Raw genomic sequence first — 23,379 nt, forward strand, 5'->3', positions numbered from 1 at the left:
AATTTGTGGATCTTTGATTATTCGTACACTTTCTTTTCTTAAACCTCTCTCATATCATTTCAAGTGAGCTTTCTAGAAGCAAAACGGACTATGAATATCTCCCAATACCCTGAAAGCAATGCAGTAGGTAATACTCTTAAAATAGTGATGGAAGTTGTTGCTTCTCTGTAGCCAACAGTGTTTAGAAAAAATCCAGTGCATTTAGTAATACAAAATACTCTCTAAAAATTAGTTTCAGCTCACATTAAAACTAATTTCTGTCCTGTGTCATCTTTATAGACAAATTGATCACTGTTTATTTGCGTCTTACTAGGACTCTGTTAACAAGAGATTGTCAGTCTCATGGGTGGGTGTTAGCATGTGCTAATCAGGAATATATTAGAACATAGCAGAAACTTGCAACAGTTAGTCTCGCCTCCTTACTACCTTTGTGCCACTGCACTAGTACACAAGATGCCATCACATCATACTGCATTTAGAACTGCAGAGAATGATAATTGCCTTTAAAACAAATTTTGGCTTGAAAGTGAAGATATACCATAAATCTGGATTTTATAAATTGTTTTGGTTAAGCTTAAAATATAATAGCAGTATAATTTAAGGTTTTATTAGATCTAGGTTGGGATGGATGCAGACTACTTACACATAACCTCTAGGCACAGCTCCTCTTCTGTATTTTTATATTCCACTACTTGTTGCTCTGTCATAGTATGAAGAGACAGTATTTTCCTAAAGTGAAGGTTTTCAGCTTGTTGGATACAGACAGATAGATATGGATTGTTTGCTTTGTTTTGTTTTGTTTTTTTCTTAACAGTATAATTTCTTCAGTGAGAAAAATCTGTACTTGCACATGAATTAAGATAGATTCATCCCTTGCTACAAAATATTTCAGAAATAAACATCATAACTGCTTCCTTTTCCTCATAATATTGTACCATCTTGACTTCTTTTGCCAGCCAACCTCCTCAGACCATCCAGAACTGCCAAAATACCTGAGATAATACATATTCAATTACAGTATTATAAAGATGAACCATCTGTGCTAAAGTTTCCAGTATTGCACGAGAATGAAAATAGGAATATGTGAAATCCCAGATAGGTTATTATGAGTCCCAACATGACATAAGTGAATTAAGTCAGTCCCTAGCATTGTTAAACAACCATCACAGATTTAACCACCTACAATTAAAACCAAAGTTAGAAAGACTATGTTGGATATGCTGTGGAATCCACTGAGAGTGGAGGGTAGTAAATTGCTACAGTGAATTCAACAACTAGTAGTAATTTTATCAAAGCTTCACTTTTCTAATGGAACCAAACTTGATCCACATTTAAGAAATCTGGAAGTAAGCATTCTTTCTGTTATGCCTTACTCTACAGGCATGGAAAGGACAATGAACAGTGTTCACTACCAATATTTACTCACCATGTGTGTTTTCTCCTACATCTTGCACTTAACTTCAGTAGTTCAGTCTTTATACAGGTATAACACATTCCTTATACTGCTATCTCTCTGAGGTTCTTCTCGTATTGATAGGAACAAAGCTGTGTGCAGAAGATGTGTTGTATGTCCTACAGTTGGTGTTTTATATTCACTGATGGCTTATAAATAGATCTATCTCTCAGTGCAGCTCTTGCCTAAGATTTTTGTGTATATATATTTTGAGCTAGGTGTGTTATATTTGCTAAGCTAAAATAAATTTACTATGCAAGAGTTAACATAGTATGTGAGTTTAAACCCATTTAGTTTTTTATTGTTCATTAGAATGATTTTTACCTTTTGTTAAAGATAATTAGCATCCTCCACTTGTGCAGCAACATGGGGGGGCTGAACAGAGTGAGAAGAAAAGGTTTTACTGCCTAGTTAGTTATTATCCTAATGACAATCCCAACTACTTAAATAGAAATGCAGTGTATACAAAATTTTAGCTGGAGAAACAAAACAATTTCTCTTACACGCATACTGTGTTATGTAAAGATGGAGCAGGAAAAAAATGGAGCAGAAAGGCAGAAGGAAAAGCTGGATAGTGAACTGCTGGAAAGAGAGTTGTTCCATAAAAAAGAAGTTTTGGGTTGGGTTTTTTTGATTTCTTTTTCCAGTCAGAAAATAACCTCTTCTTCTGTGATCCAATATTGGCCCATGTCAGGGTCTGTTCACTTGGTGTGTGATTTCCTATGTTAGTAAAGAGAGGATGATGAGATGCCACAGCATTAGATCCATCCATCTTTGTATGAATAAGAGGACTCCTGATACAGAGTGGGGCTGCCTCAGCTGCTCTCACTGACCCTTGGGTTTAGTTGGAAGCATGACTGACCATCTCCAGGTCTGTCTGAACCCACTGGCTACAAGGTAATCAACAGGAGTTCCCTCTCCTTTCATCCATTTCTTCAGCACAGCTGCTGCAGGAACACTAGAGAACACCAAGGTAAGATCTTTGCACTCACTCACATTGCAGGGAAGGTGGTTGTTAATAGCTTCATGCTGTCCTGTGATAACACCTCTGAGCAGGAAAGACCCAGCCTCTGAAGAGACTGTGCTGCTCAGAATAGTACACTGAAACTGAAAGAGCTGCTTCCCAATGTGCTGAGCATTTAAGATACAAGTTCCTCTCTACACTGGGTACATTTAAAGCTGAAACACTGTGAACCCTGTGTCCCAGGTGTTTGTTCTCAGCCTGTCTAAAGGCAAGGCTTTCCTCCATCTGCATTTGTATTTCAGCCCCTAAAAGAACACTTAAATGTGTAGGGTAGAGAGGTCTGTTTCGTGCCCTTACCAGACAACCAAGCTGCTGGTGTTGCTGGTACTGTCCCACCCAAGTCAATCAGGATTCAGCTGACTACCTTGAAATGGTGACACCTTAGAGTGTGTTAATGGAGGCTTTCTGCTACTCTACCACAAAAATTCATACTTAACTTGGTCCTTCTGTTTCTCTATTGCAGAGAACATAATTTGAGTTTTTCACAGCTGACTACCTATCATGTATGAAAAGGTAGTTATGATGGTGATGAAAGACAAACTTCTTAAATTATCTTTATATTTGAAAAGGACAGTTTATAATATCTTGTGTTTAATAAGGATTAAAAGATGCGGGAGAGGAAGCATCAAACTAGTTTCTCAGCAAGTCACAAGTTGACTCTACCATGTTAAAGCACAAGGATTCTGACTCATTTTATAATTGTTCACTGCTGTGAGACTGGAGGTGAAAACACAGCTCTGGATAAGGACTTAGAACCTTTAGTTCTATTTTATTGCATAATTCCTTTTTTTTTTTTTTTTTTTTTTTTTGCTATAAGGCAGTTCATTTAATCTTTTTTTTCTCAGTACACTAAATACAACAAAGTTGTTTGTTTTCTTAATGCCTTATCCTGTCCCTTGTTTATCGTATCTAATAAGATTGCAACCTTGGACTTCCAGCTCTTCTGCTGTTTGTACACAGAACCTAACACAATGGGACATGCAGTTCATTTGAGCTATTGCACTATAGTTTGACAAAATAAACTGAGATGTACATAGTTACAAGTTATTATAGACATGTAAGAATACACGATATTCAAGAGAGGGACAACCAAGAATTTATTCTTAACCTAACAAAAAATTATAAGACCTAATCACAGTATGATAGTTGTTACCAGTCCAACAACAACAGCATAGTCCAAATTAGTACAGAAAAGCCTCATTAATAATAATGCCATTAAAATAGTTAAATAATGTAACTTTTTGGTGTTATGCTTGCCCATCCAATAACTCTCAGGGTCTGATGGTCAAGTGTTTGAACCTTCCCCAAGCAAAGACGTGGGTGCTGTCACAGCCATTCATCAGTGCATTTGCCAGGATGAATGTGATCTTCATGGTCCCTTCCTCCTCAGTGCTGGGATACACTTGGGTTTCTTTTTATGCGTTTCCCATCCCCACCTTCTCCCTTTCCCCTGGACTCCCAGGGAAGGGGTGAAAACTGCCCCACATCCCCCCAGTACCCCCTGGGGCTGTTTGTCTGGCAGGGACTGCCTGGGGCTGTCAGCCCCTTCCCCAGTGGCACTCACCGAGCTGGAGCTCAGACAGGCTGGGCAATGGGCACTTGGCCACCGGGCACCTGGTAAACCCAGCTCAGCCCTGCTCAGGCCAAGGGCAGCCCCTGAGGTCTGGTCTATGATCAAGTGAACACAGAGTATGTGGAATTTCACTACTAATGATAAAATTAGATTTATTTGGCTTAGATGTGAAGAAGAATGCTCCTTGTCTGAGTTTGAGGAGGGTATAACCATTATTGCTGCTATTTTTTAAACTGAATTGATTGACCCTTCTCTCCCATTTACTAAAATATTTTTTTAACAGGCATGCCCACACATTGCTGCTGATTTAGGAAGCTTTCAAAATGAGACAGTGAGCCTGAATATAAAGATATTTTAAAGGTGATATAATCAGCAGTATGACCCTGAAATTTTCATAGACATACATCAGCATACAATGGTTAATACTAGTCTCTGAATCTGCATGAAAATAAAACATTGACTGATAGTTCAATATAATCATCTACATTTATTACATTTAGATGTATATTCTTTGCTGAAACTGCTGAACCAAAACTTCAGCATTATAAAATTCACACATATTATGGTGTGATAGAAAATGCTGAGTTGAGCTGGTTACAAAGTTACCATTTATTTAATAGAGAGTTTAGGGAGGTTAAAGTTCGTACTCCATCAAATTATACCAGTTCTTTCTAGGACTAATCATGTAGCGCTAATATAATGAGTGGTAACTGTAAGAGTTATAATTAGTCCTCATTTTTTCTCAGGCAGTGTTTTGTTTTGCTTGTGTACTCCTATTTATGTTTAAGAAAGTATTGCTATTTTTTTTATGTCTGTCAACATGCAAAAATTATTTTAAATTCTCTTTATTATTGTGCTGTTCCATAATTAATGACCTTGTTAAGATATTAAGACTGTATTGTCATCCACACATGAAATACATTCTATCTTACTAATATAATCTGAAACAGAAACCTAAACTATGTATTTTTTTAAAATTTGTATAGTAATCCTAGTTAGGTTGGAGACATTGGACCTTCTTGTGCTGGTTTTGTCTGGGAAAGTGTTAATTTTCTTAACAGCAGATATCATGGGGGTAAGTTTTGGATTTGTGCTGGAAACAGTGTTGATAACACAGGGATATTTTCATTATTTCTGAGCAGTGTTGACACAGAGCCAAGGCCTTTTCTGCTTCTCACCCCACCAGCAAATAGGCTGGAGGTGCACAAAAAGTTGGGAGGGGACACAGCCGGGACAGCTGACCCCAACTGACCAAAGGGATATCCCGTATCATATGACATCATGCTCAGCATATAAAGCTGGGGGAAGGAGAAGGAAAGGGGTATGTTCAGTGTGAAGACATATATCTTCCCAAGTCACCGTTACGCGAGATGGAACCTTTCTTTCCTGGAGACGGCTGAACACCTGCCTGCCAATGGGAAGGGGTGAATGAATTCCTTGTTTTGCTTTGCCTGTTAAACTGTCTTTATCTCAGCCCATGAGTTTTCTCATTTTCACCCTTCTGACTCTCCCCCATCCCACTGGGGGAGAGTGAGTGAGTAGCTGTGTTGCTCGGTTGTCATCTGGGGTTAAACTATGGCACATCTCCATTTTCTTCTGTATGAACAACTAATATTTTGTATTTGTTGCAATACAAAGTGTGGTACAGAAGAAATACCAGTAAACAATTGCAGTGACTTGGGTTTGTTCATTAACCAGATGAATTAATTTCAAGACTCTTTCCAATTGAAAAAGAAATTCCATGCTAAACTTGCTCTTGTTTATACTTCTGTCTTTGGAATTTATTAAGTCCTCAGATACTAAGTCAACCTGAACTAAAAAATTTTAGCATGAAAAGACATTTCTGTGTACTTCTGGGTGTGCAGTTTCTAGGTATGTTTCTATGCATCTTTTCCACACATCAGAAAAACAAGTTCCTTCTTCTCTCTGAACTTCCCTTTCATTTCTTCCCCTCATGAAGAAAAGTGAGAGGGAAAAAAATTGTCCCTGCATGGCTCCCCCAGAGTGGTAAGGTACCGCAGAGAGGTACAAGGAAAGAGCAGGTACAGGTGCTGCTAGGGGAAGAGGCAGGTTTGTAAGCCAGTGCTGCCACTGTGAGAAGCAGCTGTGGACCCATACACTCAGACATTGTCAGGATCCTTACTTTCCAAAGATAATGTTCTCAGTGGGCAGCCTAAAGCTTAATGCTTTAAGCACTTCCAGGAACACTTCCATTCTGGAGAAATCTTTCATGTATAAATACTTATATAAACACACTCCAAGTGCCTGTACTCACTGAGCATTCTGACTTCCTGGTGGGGTCCTTAATTAAGATGACATGGATCCTTGTTCATGAAGGCAGAGAATAGAATGGCAGGAAAATCTACAGGGATTTTATTGTATTTTGTTTACCTTCATGGCATAAATACTCCATTTTTCAGCTAACATTCTCTCTCAACATTACTTCGTCTTCAAACACTTCAAGAAAAACAGTATTTTCAAAGTTAATCATCTCTAAAATTCATTGGAAACTCAACTGTACAGAAATGTTTTGATACTTTTCGATACATTGTTGATGAGCAGGCTTCATGTTGTAAGCAGATTTTCTCATATGAATATCATGTTAATGGCAATCCTATAATTGTAGTAGGTCCAAGAAAAACTTGAGTCCCTGGTCTCCAAGGGAAAAAGAGAGAATTTAATGACTTTTTTTAAAATATGTGTATGTTTATTGGGACTCCATGAAATCCTGAAGTGAAACATCTGATAAAATACAAGTAGGGAAAGAAAAACATTTAAAAAAAAAAATACAGCTTGAATTCAGGAAGATCAAAATATTTTCTCTTTAGGTAGAGAGATCTATAAAGAGAATTAAATGACTTACCACATATGGAGGTGGATGGTTTTTCTATTAAGTGGGTTTGGTCTACTGGAAGAAAATGAATTCTCCAAGAATACAAGGAGAGAAAACATGTATTAATATTAATTCATAGTGCATGTTGACAGGACTATTGTCAATTAAAATGTCTAGATTTTATATTTGTGGTGTGAACTCTTCCAGTAAAATAATTTTGATATTGGCTTACATTGAATGTTTTACTTATGTAACCTATTATTTTCCTTTCTTTGGTTTGATAATTTTTGTTGATTCCTGCCTTATTTAACATTTGGTTCTACTCTGCATTTGCTCTAGCAGGCAGTCAGTGTTGAACATATAGCCTGCTGTTAGGTCTGCTTTTTTTCCCCTTAGCTGAGTAGTAGTTCATCAGGAAGACAGACTTGAGAAACTGTGTGTGCATATATATATATGTATACATACATATATACACACACATGTGTATGGATGTACATATATACGTGTATATGTCTCCATATATACAATTATATAGTTTTTCTGTTTGCTCTCACCCAGAAGTCCTGATCAGTAGTCACACACAGAGGTCACACAGCAGAGTTTACTGGCTACTAATGAAATTTTATAACTTTTAATCTGCAGTATGAGGAAGAATAAATGAAAATGTGTATTTGTACAGCAGTTTAATGGTGAAGTTTTCCTCTCTACGTTTGGTTTAAGATCATTCTAGAATATTTAATATATAGTCTGAAATGCCGTACAAATGCTATTCACAGTCTAGATCTTCTATCCCGTTTTCCAAATTGTATAGTGAAATGTCAGTGAAGTAAAAGAATGCAGAAAGGAGATTTTAAGCATCTTTCTTTCCCTCTCCATTTTTTTAAACAGGATAATTTAGACAACGGTAACTTCCAGAAAGAAATATACTAGAATGAAGTGTATGTTATAAGGGCAATATACACATAGGTAAGTAACCCTAAGCCAAGTGTCTCCTGCTATGTGGCTTAAAGTTCCCCATCAATTTGTAAAATACATAAACTCATTTTTTAATTTAAAGAGTTTTCAGAGACACTTTCCATTTCAATGCACTTATGAACTAGCCATAAATATATGTATAGTCCCTCTACTCTTAGAACTTAGTGACTAATTTCTAATGAATAATTTATTTGATGAATATTTTCCCTTTTGTCTTCTGCACTGAGCAGGGGTACAATATAAAAGAACATCTATTTATTGTTCAAAAATATCAGATTAATAGTTTGTGCTAATATACCTTGCTCTGAAATGAAATGTTTGCCAACAACTTACAGGTATTTGATGAGCTGGGCTGGATAGTACAAACAGAACATAAGTTTAAAGATTCTTATAATATACCAAAATGTTTGGTTTTTTTGTTAACCAGTAAACATTTTGCAAAACATAATCAAAAATAATAAGTAGAAACAATGAATTTGAATGGCCTTTTTAAACTGTTTTTTTTTTTCTTCCTTTCAAGATAAGAACAGGGTTTTTTAATTTTTTTCTTTTCTTTGTGTGATTAGAAATAACAGCTTTTTGTGGAGAAAAATACACCACAGGAGATTATTTTAAATATTTCTTTACAAATTATTTTTGTATTTCAAAACCAGTTTTGTTTAAATTGTTGGGTTTCTTATTAGGTTGCCAAATTGCTACAAATACTTATTATATGAGATTTTTTTACCTTAATTTCCAAAATGCTTGCTTTGAAGAAACAGCTGCTTCTAACTACACTAAATTTCAGGAGGAATTAACATGTAACACTTCTCCTGTAACCTAAGTTCCTGATTCCAGTTACATATTTTCATGTGTGTGTCACAGAGATACAGTACTTCACATTCAAATGTGAATGGTGTTGTTTTCTAATGGAATAGTGATAACCTGGGCTTATTTGCCAACTTTTTACATGTATAATTCAAAACTTACCTTTTATTCTCAGATATTTGCAGTTTTTTTCAGTGTTCCAAGCTGACAATAGATGCAGTAGAATTTTTCAATAGCACACTGGTGTCATCCCCACTGCACTCCTTGGTAGTCAGTCACCTAGGCCTTTTTAGAAGCCGTGCATCTGATCATAGTTTGGCTATAAGGATTAAATATAAAAAGTAATCACATATATATACAGCTGCTTAGACCAAAGAAGTATAGACAGGAATATGACTGCAGTGGTAATATACTCTGATGGTTTTCAAGGTCTCAACATTCCATATGGCCACAGTGACCAGAATAACAATGAGAAATGACTCTTAATGATGATTGCTTTGCTGAATCAATATCCTTATGAATAGTTTTGACTTTCATGTAATATTTAATTGATATACTGACAGAAATGCTTTACTCTGTTTATATACAAGTTGCCTGTGTTATTCTATACTATAGTTTTCATTTCCAGCTCTTACTTTCTCTTGTTCTTTCCTCTACCTGTAGCTTATTTCAACGAACCAGTTTCTTTTTCATCTTAAATCTTATTCCAAGTCCGTCATGTGAACAACTGTAGCCAAATTCCAGCTGCAGTTTCTGTTGTTATTGTGTAATTAAAAGTAATATACTACTGAAATGTCTACCATTCACTTGTATCTTTCTCATGTCTTCAGACTAAAATGTGGGAACATGTTATTTTGCCCCGTCATTCAGTATCACTTTTCTATATTTTTAATCTGTTTCATTCATTTATTTATTTTTAATAGTAGTGGAATAGATATGCAATTTGAGGTCATGCTTCTGTGTCACAACAGATACTCATGTTAGATTTGAATGAAGCATGATTTCTCTGAATCCTTAAATTTACTCTTTTCACAGGTAGAAATTATATAGGTGATGGAAATGTGATACTTTGGTGTTTAGATTTCAAAACACCAAGTTTGAAAGCTGTCTGAAATCTGTCTTTAAAAGCTGGCAAGGAGGGGGTTCTGAAAAAGTGTTTATCTTCTCCACATCAATTTGCAATTCTACACTAGCTGAAGTGTGTTATTTGACACAGTAACCTTGAGTCACTTATAAGATTTTATTGACAACTGCAGTCTTTTGCCAAATCTCTCTTTATTTTTACTCAACTTCTGGCTGTCCTTGTTAGGATACATTAGTGTCAAACTGAGGAATGCTGATTAGAGAAGACAAGTCATGTACCATACACAGACTCACTATCACAGTCCCATTTAAATGAGGGTATAATGCCTTTTGGCTCTGTGGAGCAGCTATAATTTTAGATGCCTTCTCCTTCTCCCTTCCTTCCCTCTTCCCCCCACCCTCTTTGACAAGCAATAGTTTGTTCAACTAAAGGTGGTGGTGAAAATTAAATATCTGCCAAGGTTAAATATAAATAAGTCTGCACAACTAGGCTTGGACTCAAAGCAGGACAGCAGAGAGGAATAGACTTCTTTTGGAAACATGCAGTGACTGAGGCTCAGACCCCTGTGAATCATTCTTAAAGGAGATGAACTAAAAGCTTCTACCTGAGCAAAGGCCTAAGCCTGAAGGTCAGGAGAGGTGTACCCAAAACGCTTTCTCTGCGGAACAGTCTGCTAATTGTCTGACTTCAGATTTTACTGGGCTTAGTAATTGCCTTCTAATTTAGGACATTACTAAGACTGTTCTACAAAGCACATCTGTTGGAATGTGTGTATTTTTGTGTCCATATGTGTATGTACATAGATACGTATATGTATATATATTTGTTAGCCTAGTGCTCCTAATCCTAGGATAGCAATATGTTAGGGCTGAAAAAAACCCACAATTTGATTAACAAGACCTAGAATAACAGAGCAATTACATTTTTATGCTGCCTGTCACATAGTTTTGTTATGTTTTGCTGTTAGATAATACAAATTTTACTGTATGGATGAGTGTGGATATTCTTGTTTCCATAATATATAATGTACAATATCTCAAGGTGAATGACCAATAATGAAAACTTTTAGAAACTTGTGTATCTGAAGCTTGCTTTATCTTGTATTCTGAGAGTTGAAGGAAAGCATATCTTGTCATACAAACTCTCTTACACGAAACCTGTATAATTATGGACAATTTCTTGTGTGAAAGGGGAATTGAAGCAAAGCATACAAAACCCCATGCAATATATGGAAACAATAATTTTCACTACATTTATCAGGGAGGTGCAAAGCTGGCAATACTAAGCTAAATAGGTGGAATAGGCGAAAAAGGTGAAAGCCATCACTTTAATGGTAATTCGGTTATACTCCTGGACTATAAGTAGGAATTGTAGGAATGTTTATTCCTTCCCACTTGTTGCTTCATGGAGACTTCATTGAGGGATATATGAATGCTGGCTGAAGTGGGCATGCATAATCACAGTACCAAAAGTGGACTACTTATTGCAGTGCAGTTGAAATGTCAGTAAATTATTTTCCAGAATCCAATGTTAGTCTGAGGATAGGTTGTAAAAGAATGCTGCTGGATAACTATCAGGAAAAGAACAAGAGTGTTAGTGTATGAGGAAAAGGTTGTAGTGGCAAAGATCCAGAACTTTGTAATAAAAATACTCCAATGTTTAAGAAGTTTGGTAGAATAACAGAAATTCAAATTTGTGGATGTCATTAAATTAATGTTAGTATATGCAACTTCTTCATGCTGTCCTGCAAAAGCTTATGATGGTAAATTTTCTTAGGTTGAAAACCTCAAAAAGTGGATTTTGCAGTTCATTGTGTTTTGTGAAGGAATTCCATTTAGTTCCTTTCACAATCATGTTTTCTTTTTCTCTTTATAAATACACCTGTTGGAGTGGTTTTTCTCATGTGTTTGGCTGATATTCGTAATAAGTTAAGCAAGTCATCAGCTACTTCTAATGTTGATGGAATTCTGAAGTTCAGAGGCCTTCCAGCAGTTTACAGTTTTGTATTGTTCTGCTGTATAAAATAGTTTAGCACAGAAACCACAGAACAACCCATATGTAGGTATTGATGTAGCTTTTCAGTTTTTCACCTTTTTAAATAAAATATTATTCTAAGAGGATACAGAGCATCACTGAAAAATTGTACACCTGTAAATTACTGAGCATTATCTGTATTATAGTAAAAAGCCCATTTACAGAATCACAGAATGTTTGAGGTTGAAGGAACCTCTGGAGGTCATTTGATCCAACTCCCCCTGCTCAAGCAGAGCCACCATGCCCAGGACCATATCAAGGAGGCTTTTGAATATCTTCAAGGAGGGAGACTCCACAGTCCCTCTGGGCAACCTCTGTCAGTGCTCTATCACCCTCACAGTGAAGAAAGTGTTCCCTTATGTTCAGACAGAGCCTCCTCTGTTTCAGTTTGTGCTCATTGATTCTTGTCCTGTCACTGAGCACCACTGAAAAGAGCCTGGCTCCATCCTCTTTGCAGCCTCCCTTCAGGTATTTCTATACATTAATAAGATCCCCCTGAGCCTTCTCTTCTCCAGGCTGAACAGTCCCAGATCTGTCAGCCTTCCCTCTTGGGACAGATGGCTCTAGTTCCTCAATCAACTTTGTTGCCCTTCAATTGGACTCTCTACAATATGTCCATGTCTCTCTTGCAGTTGGGAGCCCAGAACTGGACACAGCACTCCAGGTGTGGCCTTACCAGTGCTGAGTAGAAGGGAAGGATCACCTCTTTCACCTGCTGGTAATGCTTTGCCTACTGCAGCCCAGGATACCATTCATCAGCTTTGCTGCCAGGGGACATTTCTGGATCATGTAAAAGCCTTCACATGCCTTGCTAGCTGCATTTTCCACTTATTTCTTTTTCTTATCCACACATTGGAAAAAAAATCTGCTGTTCTTGTTACTTCTGAAGAATCAAAAGATGTCTGAAAAATGATGATGACTAAACACTTGCTCAGACAAGACAAAAATCAAAGATAAAATTTTGAAGAGGTTTGTTTCACTTTCTTTTCCATGAGTAGAAAGTATATTGTTACAAATACAATTATAAGAAGCCAATGCAAAATGTTCAAATTACAAGAAACTTTCATGTGGTTTTAAAACAAAGCTAGAGATGACATAAACAGACCTCAAAAATATTATGAGAAATTGGTTCAGAAAAGCATCTTGTTTTGTAGCTCTGCTCTTGAAAATTCAGAAATATAATGTTAATGGAGCTATTGTAACAACTGTCAGAAAAATTAAATGGGGGAACAAGAAAATAAGAGAAACTTGCACTAACCTAATGGCAAAGCAAACAGTAGCCACCTTCTGAATCAGTCTGTACCAATGATATCTCAGTGCTGAACTTCACAGAAAAAGATACAAATCCTGATACTAGTGAGGTATGGCATCCCAGCAGGAATTTTATTAGAAGTCATGGTAATTTCACAGTGCAATGTAACAAGTACTATTTTTGTCATGTTATATCCTGATAAATATATATAGTTAGTTTGTGTCATCACAGTAAATACACTTCATCAGACCTGTCACGCTGGAGAGACGTTATTTTTTGTTGTTGCTCTTCTGATCATTTGCATCTTAAAAATCTCATTTGTGTGAATTTCTGCTTAAGTAACTTTAAAAAATAGTTGTCATTTTCAAATTGCATCTTCAGTCATTTCTTTTGTAAGACACAAATGAAAAAGAAAAAAAGTATTTGCTCCTGCAGATCACATACTGTTCAGCAGTCTCAAAAAAGTAGGTATAAAAGCAGGTTTTGCAGAGCAAAGAGCTACTCCTTAACTAACGTGCCCCAGAAACCCTTCCAGCCTTGTATCTTGTTTACTTTGAAACTAGCTAGTTTGTATACCTTGATCTCAAATGTGGCAGTATCTCTGAAAAAGGTTAATGAACTCTCAGGTTATTGAATTCCAAATGATTGTACTATTACTTCCAGTAACTGCTAGTTTATATTTAATGAAGAAAGTCCTTCTGGCCTTACATCCAGTTTGGGAGATTATCTCCACTTAAGAAGCTGCTCAAGCCACTATTCAGAAAAGCACCTAAAATACAACTAAGAATACCCTTGTACCCTTTCTTATGTTGGAATATTTCTATGTTTCCTAATAAAGAGAATATTGGAAAATTAAGCTTACATGCAGTGACATCAGTGACATGTTTTGATCTGATGTCCAGTAGGAGTTGAGCATTCATACTAGCAAACAAAACAGGAGGATGGAAGCCCAGAAGCCTGTTGATCAGTCCTTGTCCCCATATAGTGACTCTAAAATGAAGACATTTCAAGTGAGCAAGCACTTTAAAACTTTGATCATGAGGGCCATGATAAATACTGAATGAATTGCATTTTTCTCCCCCTATACAATCCTTTAATTGAAAATAGATATTTGTGTAGTGCTGCTTCTTCAAAGTTTTGATAACTTTGAGCTGACTTTCATCTCTATTTAAGTAGGTTCATCATGGTAATAACATTTTATAGTCTTTCTAAGTTTTCATTTTCACCTATTTTATGAACACCTTATAACAACATAAAGGGCTCTTCTTCTATGCCAAAATGTTAATCAAATACCTCTTCTATTACTAATAAAAAATGTAGGATTTTTTCCCCTTTGGCTGACGCTTCTGTGTATATGTGTGTCTATATAACACATTTCCTGATGAGACTGTGAGGAAAAAGGATAAAAGAATTTGCAAATCCTTTTCCTAGTTTGTTAATTTAGTATTTCAAAGAAGATGAAATCCATGCAGCAAAGCACATAGCATGTGCGCTTAAGCATGTGCTTATTTTCCTTTCTATTCTGCACAGTACTAAAATAATGAATTTAAAATTAAATATATATTTAAGAGTTTAAATAAGTGTTTAATCATTGTTCCCATTAGGGATACTATTTTGACAGGTGGGCTCTAATGATTAAACACCTTGCTGAATTAGAGTTTTAAGCATCTGCCTAATTTAAGCAGTAAATCCTATTGAAACCAATGGGACTTATCTTGATTAAGTCTCATATTGAACCAGGGTGAAAGTGAGAGACTGATAATCCTCGGGAACCTTAAAATCTGGCAAGCAGGCACTGAAACTAGTTGAGACAGTAGAATATGAATTACAGCTCCCCAGCTAGTCATGTCTATAAGCACAAATTTCAGATGGTGTCAATCTCTTTATTTAGTGGATGAATCATACTGGAGAACAGCTCTAGAATAAATCCATTAAAACAGGTAGCTATGTGTAACCTAAAAGAGCAAAAACATGTTAAATTGATTTTATTCAGTACTTCTGTTCCATGCTTTGTTCTTCTGTGCTCTGGAGTTTGCTAGGATTCTGCGTATGTGTTTCTTTTGCCAGTCTTCTTTCCTTCCGCCTTTCAACATTGTCACAAAATAATCCAAAGAAAATGAACAAATGAACAAAAGATAATATTATGCTTCCTGCCACATGAAATGGTATGAATCTCTCTAATGCCAGACAAAACTGTCTTCCCTGATACCCTGCACCCGAAGAACAGAAGGTTAGTGGCCTTACACAGATAAGTAGAGGCAATATGACCAAAATGACTCCATCCCAGCATAGGTGGAGCTTCAGGAGGCTCATGTTCTACAACCCAGTAAATACATTATTGCCACTGCTTGGGGCAAATATCAGGTTGTGCCAGATCCTGGAGGTGTCTGGGCTGCCCTTGGCCTGAGCGGGGCTGAGCTGGGTTTACCAGGTGCCCCGTGGCCAAGTGCCCATTGCCCAGCCTGTCTGAGCTCCAGCTCGGTGAGTGCCGCTGGGGAAGTGTCTGACAGCTCCAGGCAGTCCCTGTTGGACAAATGGCCCCAATGAGTATTGAGGGGCTGTAGGGCAGCTTTCACCCCCTCTCTGGGAGCAGGGGGAATGGAGCAGGCCATAGTACGCAAAGAAATCTGAGTGGACCGTGGCACTGAGGACATTGATGAGTGTCTGTGACACCCCGCACCTCTTTGCTTGGGGATCACTGAAACTGTTGACTGTCAGACCCAGACAGGCTTCAGGAGCATGGGCATAACATAGAAAGGAAAGACAGGAAGGTCCTTTTTAATATAAACATACATAAATATAACAATTTTAACCATTTTAACTTTTCTGTATTAAATAATTTGGACTAATAGAATGCCAAAACTTTAACTAGACTGATAATAAATTTGTGGCTGCATATATGTGACATGCTGACTTTCACTCATAATGAGATTTTGAGTGTAATGTTCCCTCCCAGCAGCTGCTGGAAATGCACATTTAATTTTTTGCAGCCATGTATGAAAAGCACCTTATTTCCAATTCACAGGGAAAGTGGGGAGAAAACCTGTAAATTCAGTTTAAAGAAGTTAAAGCTGAGAAGTTTGTTCCATTGACTGATTTTGGATCTTTTTGGTGTTTAGGCTTTCTTTTTATTTGGTAAAGAGGAGTACTTTTCAGCTGATGGCTGTCAGGAGTCTACCTACCATCTGGAATAACACTTTCCTTAGATGTTTTGTTGTCTATTTATTGTTCCTAGGGAACTTAAGATGTAATTACAAGATACATGTTTTTGGCAGCCACTACTCTTGTTTTTCTATTCTGTTCTTAGAATGACATTGACTCCTGTGATGTTGGGTTTTTTTTGTTTGTTTTGTGAGGTTTTTGTTGTTTTTTTGTTTTGTGGTTTGGGTTTTTTTTAAAACAAACCCAACTGGTTTTGAGGGTGGATATGGCATTGTTTGTATTTATAAAGCATCTGTGGGTGCTGTTCAGAGACCTCTCTCACTTCAATGAACTGGTTTGAGAGTTTTCAACACTTCTATACCTCCCCTTGCCTCCTCCCAACATGGGAAATAGAGTCTCTTGATCATGGAGATTATTTTAACCTAGACCTTTTTAATGATCTACTCAATAGTTCAGCCCCAGAAGGAGCTAGGGTGTTAGAAGCTTTCTGTAAAACAGTGCAGAAAGAGCTGTGGTCTTATTTGGACTGCATATTTATTTTTGCTCCTGTAATCTAGAATATATGAAAATTCTTAAAAACCTTTAAAAATTGTCACTTAGGATTTCTTTTGTTCTATCAAGAGAAGCAAAGGTCCCTCATCATGTACACTCAGTTGCTTTGCAAGAGATCACCTATCCAATTTTCCTGCCTTGGTGTGTGATGCTTAACTGAACACCTGGAGGGACAGCATATCCTTTCTCTCAGGTTCAGGTTGAGAACTCTTAGCTTGATCCCAACAAAAAACTTGAGTTTCAAGCATGCTTGTACATGCATGAGTTCTCCACCATTCCCCTGATGATTTATTGTTCCTGTGTTTTAATTTTAATCAATTCCATGTTTCCCATCAGGCAAATTTAAAAGAGTAGGCCTGTTTCTATGGGTATTAAGAGACAGGGGAGAAAAACATACAAACAAACAAAAAAGCACAGAAAAAAAATCATTACATCTGTTGAGGAACAGTGAGGGAACAATATCATGGTAACAGCTTATTTGTGTGTGCTCCCCACAGGACTCTTCTTATAACAGATATCATCCAAACTGTTAGGGCCTGCAAAAGTTTCTTATATAAGCTTGTTTTGGAATTTTATCGTGGACTAATACTTTACCTTTTCATTTTATATATGTGGTACTAAACTGTGGAGCTGGTTTAGTATTTGTTCCATTTTTGGCACAACAACATACAGTTGGGAAATGGGGGAAAAATATTGGTTCCAAATTGGAGAATTTGGGTTTTGTCTGTCATAATTGCATATTGCAAGAGGCTTAAGGCTAATTGAATTTAAGAAAAACAAGAACAAAAATACCACCAACTTCTTAGGTCAGATGTAAATATACCAATTCAATAGTTAGCTGTTGGTTTGCCTTTCTTCAACAACTGCAATTCAAACATGTTGAGAAGCTTGTTTCCCACTTTGTAATCTGTTTTGTGGAAAAAAGAAAACAAAACTTCCTGAACTCAGCTCTTATTGGAGGCTTGCATTTTGATGTCTCACACTGCCTTTGGTTTCTTTGTGTCCCATGAAATCAAATACTATTTCCCAATTATGATAGAAAGAGAACAGCTGAGCTACTGCAGGCTTTTCCTCTTGTTGGATTTAGTAAACAAGGTACTCAATGATTGTAGCAGATGTCTCTGATTTAAGCCTTTTACCTTTTTCCATGGACCAAATGTTAGGGATGATCAAAACCTGGAGATGAGCCCACAGATACCAGGAACGATGCATTAGCATGGCCAGCAGCCCTAGGAATTCAGCCATTATTCCCAGCAGCTTAATTTTCTGATCAACCATGCTCATCGCACGTTCCCTTTTTTTAACAGCATGTTCTGCCATTGTCCCTCCTGGCCTGCTGCTCTCCCCTCTCCAGAAATCTATTAATTTATACTTGAACACATCTTTCTCTCAGTCCCCAGGGAACTCCCCCGTGCCTTTGTTGGGGCCATGGACAGTGGGATTGAGTGCACCCTCAGCAAATTTGCTGATGACACCAAATTGTGTGGTGTGGTTTATACTCTAGAGGGAAGGGTTGCTGTCCAGAGGGACCTTAACAGGTTTGAGGAGTGGGCCCATGTGAACGTCATAAGGTTCAACAAGGCCAAGTGCAAGGTTCTGTACCTGGGTCAAGGCAATTCCCAGTATCAGTACAGACTGGGAGATGGATGGATTGAGAGCAGCCCTGAGGAGAGGGACTTGGGGGACAAAAAGGCAGCAATATGCACTTGGAGCCCAGAAAGTCAACCATGTCCTGGCATGCATCAAGAGAATTGTGGCCAGCAGGTCAAGGAAGGTGATTCTTCTCTACTCTGTTTTCATGAGACCCCACCTGGAGTACTGTGTCCAGCTCTAGGGCCCTGAACATAAGAAGGAGAGAGCTCTGTTAGAGCAAGTCCACAGGAGGGCCACAAAGATGTTTGGAGGGCTGGAACACGTCCCTACGAGGACAGGCTGAGATGGCTAGGCTTGTTCAGCCTGGAGAATAGACAAGGCTCCAGGCAGACCTTATAGAGACCTTCCAGTAGTTAAAGGTGACCTACAGGGAAGATGGGGATGAACTCTTTATCAAGGAGTATAGTAATAGGATGAGGGTGTCCCAATCCAATGTTGGGGGAGGCTTCAATATGATCCCAAGAATGAGATTAGGACACAAATGAGGTCAAATGCCATACAGCCAAAACAATTTTTATTATTAAAAGCGAAGAGTGGTAGTGATAGGACAGAATGGAAGGAAAAGACAGAAATCAAGCAAGCATCTGCAATAGTTGCAAGAATAGTCACCACCATGGATCCAGCAGCGTCCCGTTAGTCTTTAGTGGTGGGTGCACCCAGAGCAAAATTCTCAGTTGTCTTTTAAGTTCATCTTATCAGCTGGTTAGCATATCTGCCCACTTTTAGCTTTTCCTCTGTTCCCACAGGTTTTTGCTGACTTCATGCTTCTTGAGCAATCATCTGGCTTCTGGGGCAAAACCACTCACCTATTATCAGTTCAATGGCAAAGGTGCAAAGTATTGGGTTTATACAATGGCCGATGATCAGGGGTCCTTGTGCTTGATGAGAAACACCTGGTTTCACTCAATCCACCTCTTTGAGGCTTATCTAAGGAGCTTGTCAATGCAACTGCAAGGGAGTGGGGGGTGTATCCTTCGATACACTCCTACTTCCTTGGGTGACATTCCTTAGAGTAATTACAAAGGCCACAGCTGGTCCTTGATGAATGGTCAAGGCATTACTGACACCACCCCCTGACTCAAAGCACACACACAAGCAAGCTTTGAGACAATCATTTGACATTTCAGTCTCTCACAAAGGTGTAATGGTTTTAAACTGCAAGAGAGTAGATTTAGATTAGAGATAAGGAAGACATTTACTGTGAGGTTGGTGAAACACTGGAGCAGGTTGCCCAGATAAGTTGTGGATGCCTCCTCCCTGGAAGTGTTCAAGGCCAGGTTGGACGAGGCTTGGAGCAACCTGATCTAGTGGAAGGTGTCCCTGGCCATAGCAAGGGTGTTGAAAATAGTCGTTCTAAAAGGTCCCTTTGAACCCAAACCATTCTATGATTCTGTGACCCTGGTGCCTTTCTCACTAAATCCACAGCACATGTGCCCACCCTGTTTGACAAACTGACTGTGACACTGTACTGGGTCTGGCTGAGCTGGAGTTGGTTTTCCCCTATAGCAGCCCTCATGGTGCTGTGTTTTATGTTGGGAGCTGGCAGGGTGTTGATAGCACACTGGTGTTGTGGCTGCTGCTGAGTAGTGCTTACACAGCACCAAGGCTCTTTCTGACATTTCCCCCCGCCCCTCAGTGGGATGGGGTGGGCAAGATGTTGTGAGGGGGACACAACCAGGACAGCTGACCCGAACTGACCAAATACCTTATGACGTCTGCTCAAGTATAAAGCTGGGAGAAAGGAGGAAGGGGGTGGGGTCACCCTTGGTCCTCCGAGGCAACCACTATGCGTATCGGAGCCCTGCTTCCTGAGAAGGCCCGACATCGCCTGTTAACGGCAAGTAGAGAATAAATCTGTTTTCTTTTTTTTTGCTTCCATGCGCGGACCTTTGTTTTGCTTTGCTTATATTAAAACTGCTTTTGTTTTACTCACAAGGGTTGGGTTTTTTCCTATCTTATTTTCTTTCCCCTCTTTGCCCTGTTGAGAAAAAAAAAAGGGGAAGGGGGGGAAGTGATAGAGCTACTTGGTGGGTACCTGGCATTTAGCCAAGGTCAAACCACCACAGACACAATGCCTTGTCATGTCCACTTGAGTAAGTTGTGTCTTATCATGTTTCAGGATCAGTTTTGAGGCATGGGTGTGCTCATGTTGTTCATGGGTGCCTGTTTCTTCTACCACTGCCATTGGTGTGGCAAGAAGTGCAGCTCATACCCCGCCCTTGTTGCCACACGAGGATTGTGGTGGAGGAGGGAAGCACACCTAGGGCACTTGACAGTGAATTGCATGGGATGCATTTCCTTTCAGTTTGGTATCTTTTGCAAAAAGAAAAAAAAAAAAAAAATTAAAAAAAAAAGTGAAAGGTTATACTTACTACTAGTAAGATTTGCTGCAACTTTGTTTGTGCCCCACCCTCCTTCCCCCTCTGCCCTCAAATCCAGTGGTTTGGCAGTTTCTGGTGTCAAGGGTCTCTGTTCTGAGTGATAGGCTGTGAGATGGTAGGGCTTGTAGGGCTTCACCAGTGTGGTTTTTGTGTTTTGTGGGTGGCGTGGTTTGGGGCTTTTTTTTGTTTTTCCTTTTGTAGATGTTGCACTCGGTCTAAGTTTTGGTGAGGTTGTTGTGCCATTGGAGTGGTGAGCTGAGTGTGGTGAACCCCCAGATGTTGTAGCTGTTCAGTACTTTATTTGTGAAGCCTCAACTTTTGTTCAAATATAGGTATTGGTGGAGGGAAAGGAACATGGGACGGGGTAGATGGGGAAGAAGACAAGATAGTGCAAGTGTGTGTGTGTAATATATGAAAGTGAGAGGATGAAAGCATGACATGCAAAGTCAGTAAGTAGTCATGATGGGAACTAAAGTGGAAGTGACAATTTGCTGATTGAATTCAGTTTGATTGTGAGGAATTTGCATTTTATGGTGAAAATTAGAAAGCATGAGTGCAAAACCAGAATTTATATAAAGTGGCTTAGGGTAAAAGAAGGCAGTCATCAGAGGAGAGACACCAGTTTATATTCTCCAAACCTTTCTTGCTGGGCCATAGAAATCTAATCGTAACCTATATCTGCTGCCTTTATTGATGTTTCAGTAGTAACTGTTCCAGGAGCATGAAAGCAGAGCAGATATACTCTTAATAACTTTGTAATTACTTTGAAATTTTTTCCCCCACTGTTCCATTTCAAACATAGAATGGTGAGCAGTTGTGGACTCAGTCTTATCTAAAGCTACTAGCAGTTTTGCCCATTGGGCCAAAAGAAAATGGTGGGGTTTTTTTTTAACATCCACCTGGTGAATTTTAGTCTTCCTTTCAAAGCAGGAAAAGAAACTTCTTTTATGGCTGATAATTGAACTTGAGCTAAAGTTGACTCATGCTTCTGGTGAGTGAAATGCTGTGCTCCCTGCAAAAAGAAATTGAGACAGAGGGTTTAGTAACTAACAGTTGGCTAACATAGCCCCAGAAGTGTGTGGTGCTGTCAGGGGTGGGGATGTTTTGTATGACTGATTGACTGGAATGATTAAAGTCGCCATTGATCTTCAACAGAGACACTAAAAGCTTTTTTCTCCTAGTAGAGCCTTCAGGAAATGTGGTAATAACTATGTTTTAGTATCTACTATTTACAAATTAATACACAATATAAGCATACTAATTTCTGACAAGGCAACTCTTTTACATCAGGTAGCACAAAGAGACAACTACCAGGTTTTGGTTTTGTCTTGAGCTCGCACTGACTGCAGGCAGTTCACTGCCAATCTGCTGAGTTTGGCAAACTGGGATAGGTGGAATATGAGACTCAACTACATTAAGTGCTAAGTACTGTTTTGCAGTAAACATTTTTTGCAGGTCTCCATTTGTTTATTAATGGCATTTGACTGGATGAAGTTAAAATTCTTGTTCCAGATTATTGTTCTTAGGAGTGTAACAGCTATTCCCTGAGTTGGTGTGGCTCTAGAGGAAAGATAAATATACGGCAGAAGGCTCACATGGGGCACACTTTTATATTTACAATACTGTATAAAGACATGTATGCTCATTTGAAGATTGCTCCCAATTCAGAGCTTTCTGACTTCTCTGTATGATCTGAGAAATATATATTTTTTTTTTTTCTGATCATCAGGCTTTTGAAGCATCAGATTTCCCAGTTAGTAGTTATCAGTTGCATTGAAGAATTTCAAGAAATGTCATTTCTGTCATGTTCATAAACTTCTGTGGCTCCTTGGATGTTAAGTATTGGGCAAAAATAATCTAAGTGTATTACTCCTTCAAGGAGCAAGGATAATGAAAACATACCCTTTTTTTTTTCTTCATGAATATCTTAATTTTTTTTTTGTCCTCTTCCAGTTTATGTGCTCCTTGTTGACTTGTTAGTATTCCTGTAGATCACTTTCAAACAGATAAGTAGGGGATATAAGAGACAAAGCAGAAATGATACTGGTTATAAAAATAAATGTGAGATTTGAATTGTAGCTCTTTAAAGGGAATATTCTTTTTAAGGTTGTTAGAAATAGGATCATATGTGTGCTACTAAGTTTGACTAAGATAGAGCAATGAAATATCCCAATATTTGCTACCCAAACTCTTTTCTTATTACTTTTTTTTTTCTTTATTTTTCCTATGTTTTCACTCTGTTTAGGATTTATGTTTTCTAGGCACATCACATATGCTTAATGAAGTCCATAATGGAATCTGAGAGCTTTGTATCTTTTCCATTTCCTATATTTTGCATTTTGTTTTTTCCTGTATGTGTACTGGGTAACAGTGGTGGTTGTACTGCATGTCTTAATTCAGTGATCATTCTAAAGCTTAGTCTCAGTAACACACATATTCATGAGAAAGCTTTTGTTTTCTTAGCCTGCTTTTAAGATTTATGTTGTATGAGAACTAACTGTATATTGGAATGACCAGTAATACTGAATATGCTCTTTAACTGGAGAGAATCTTGTACTAAACACGACTAGAAGATGTCAGAGGGATTAGATGAAAT

The sequence above is a fragment of the Strix uralensis genome, chromosome 2 (assembly GCF_047716275.1).
Source record: "Strix uralensis isolate ZFMK-TIS-50842 chromosome 2, bStrUra1, whole genome shotgun sequence".
NCBI classification, from domain to species: domain Eukaryota; kingdom Metazoa; phylum Chordata; class Aves; order Strigiformes; family Strigidae; genus Strix; species Strix uralensis.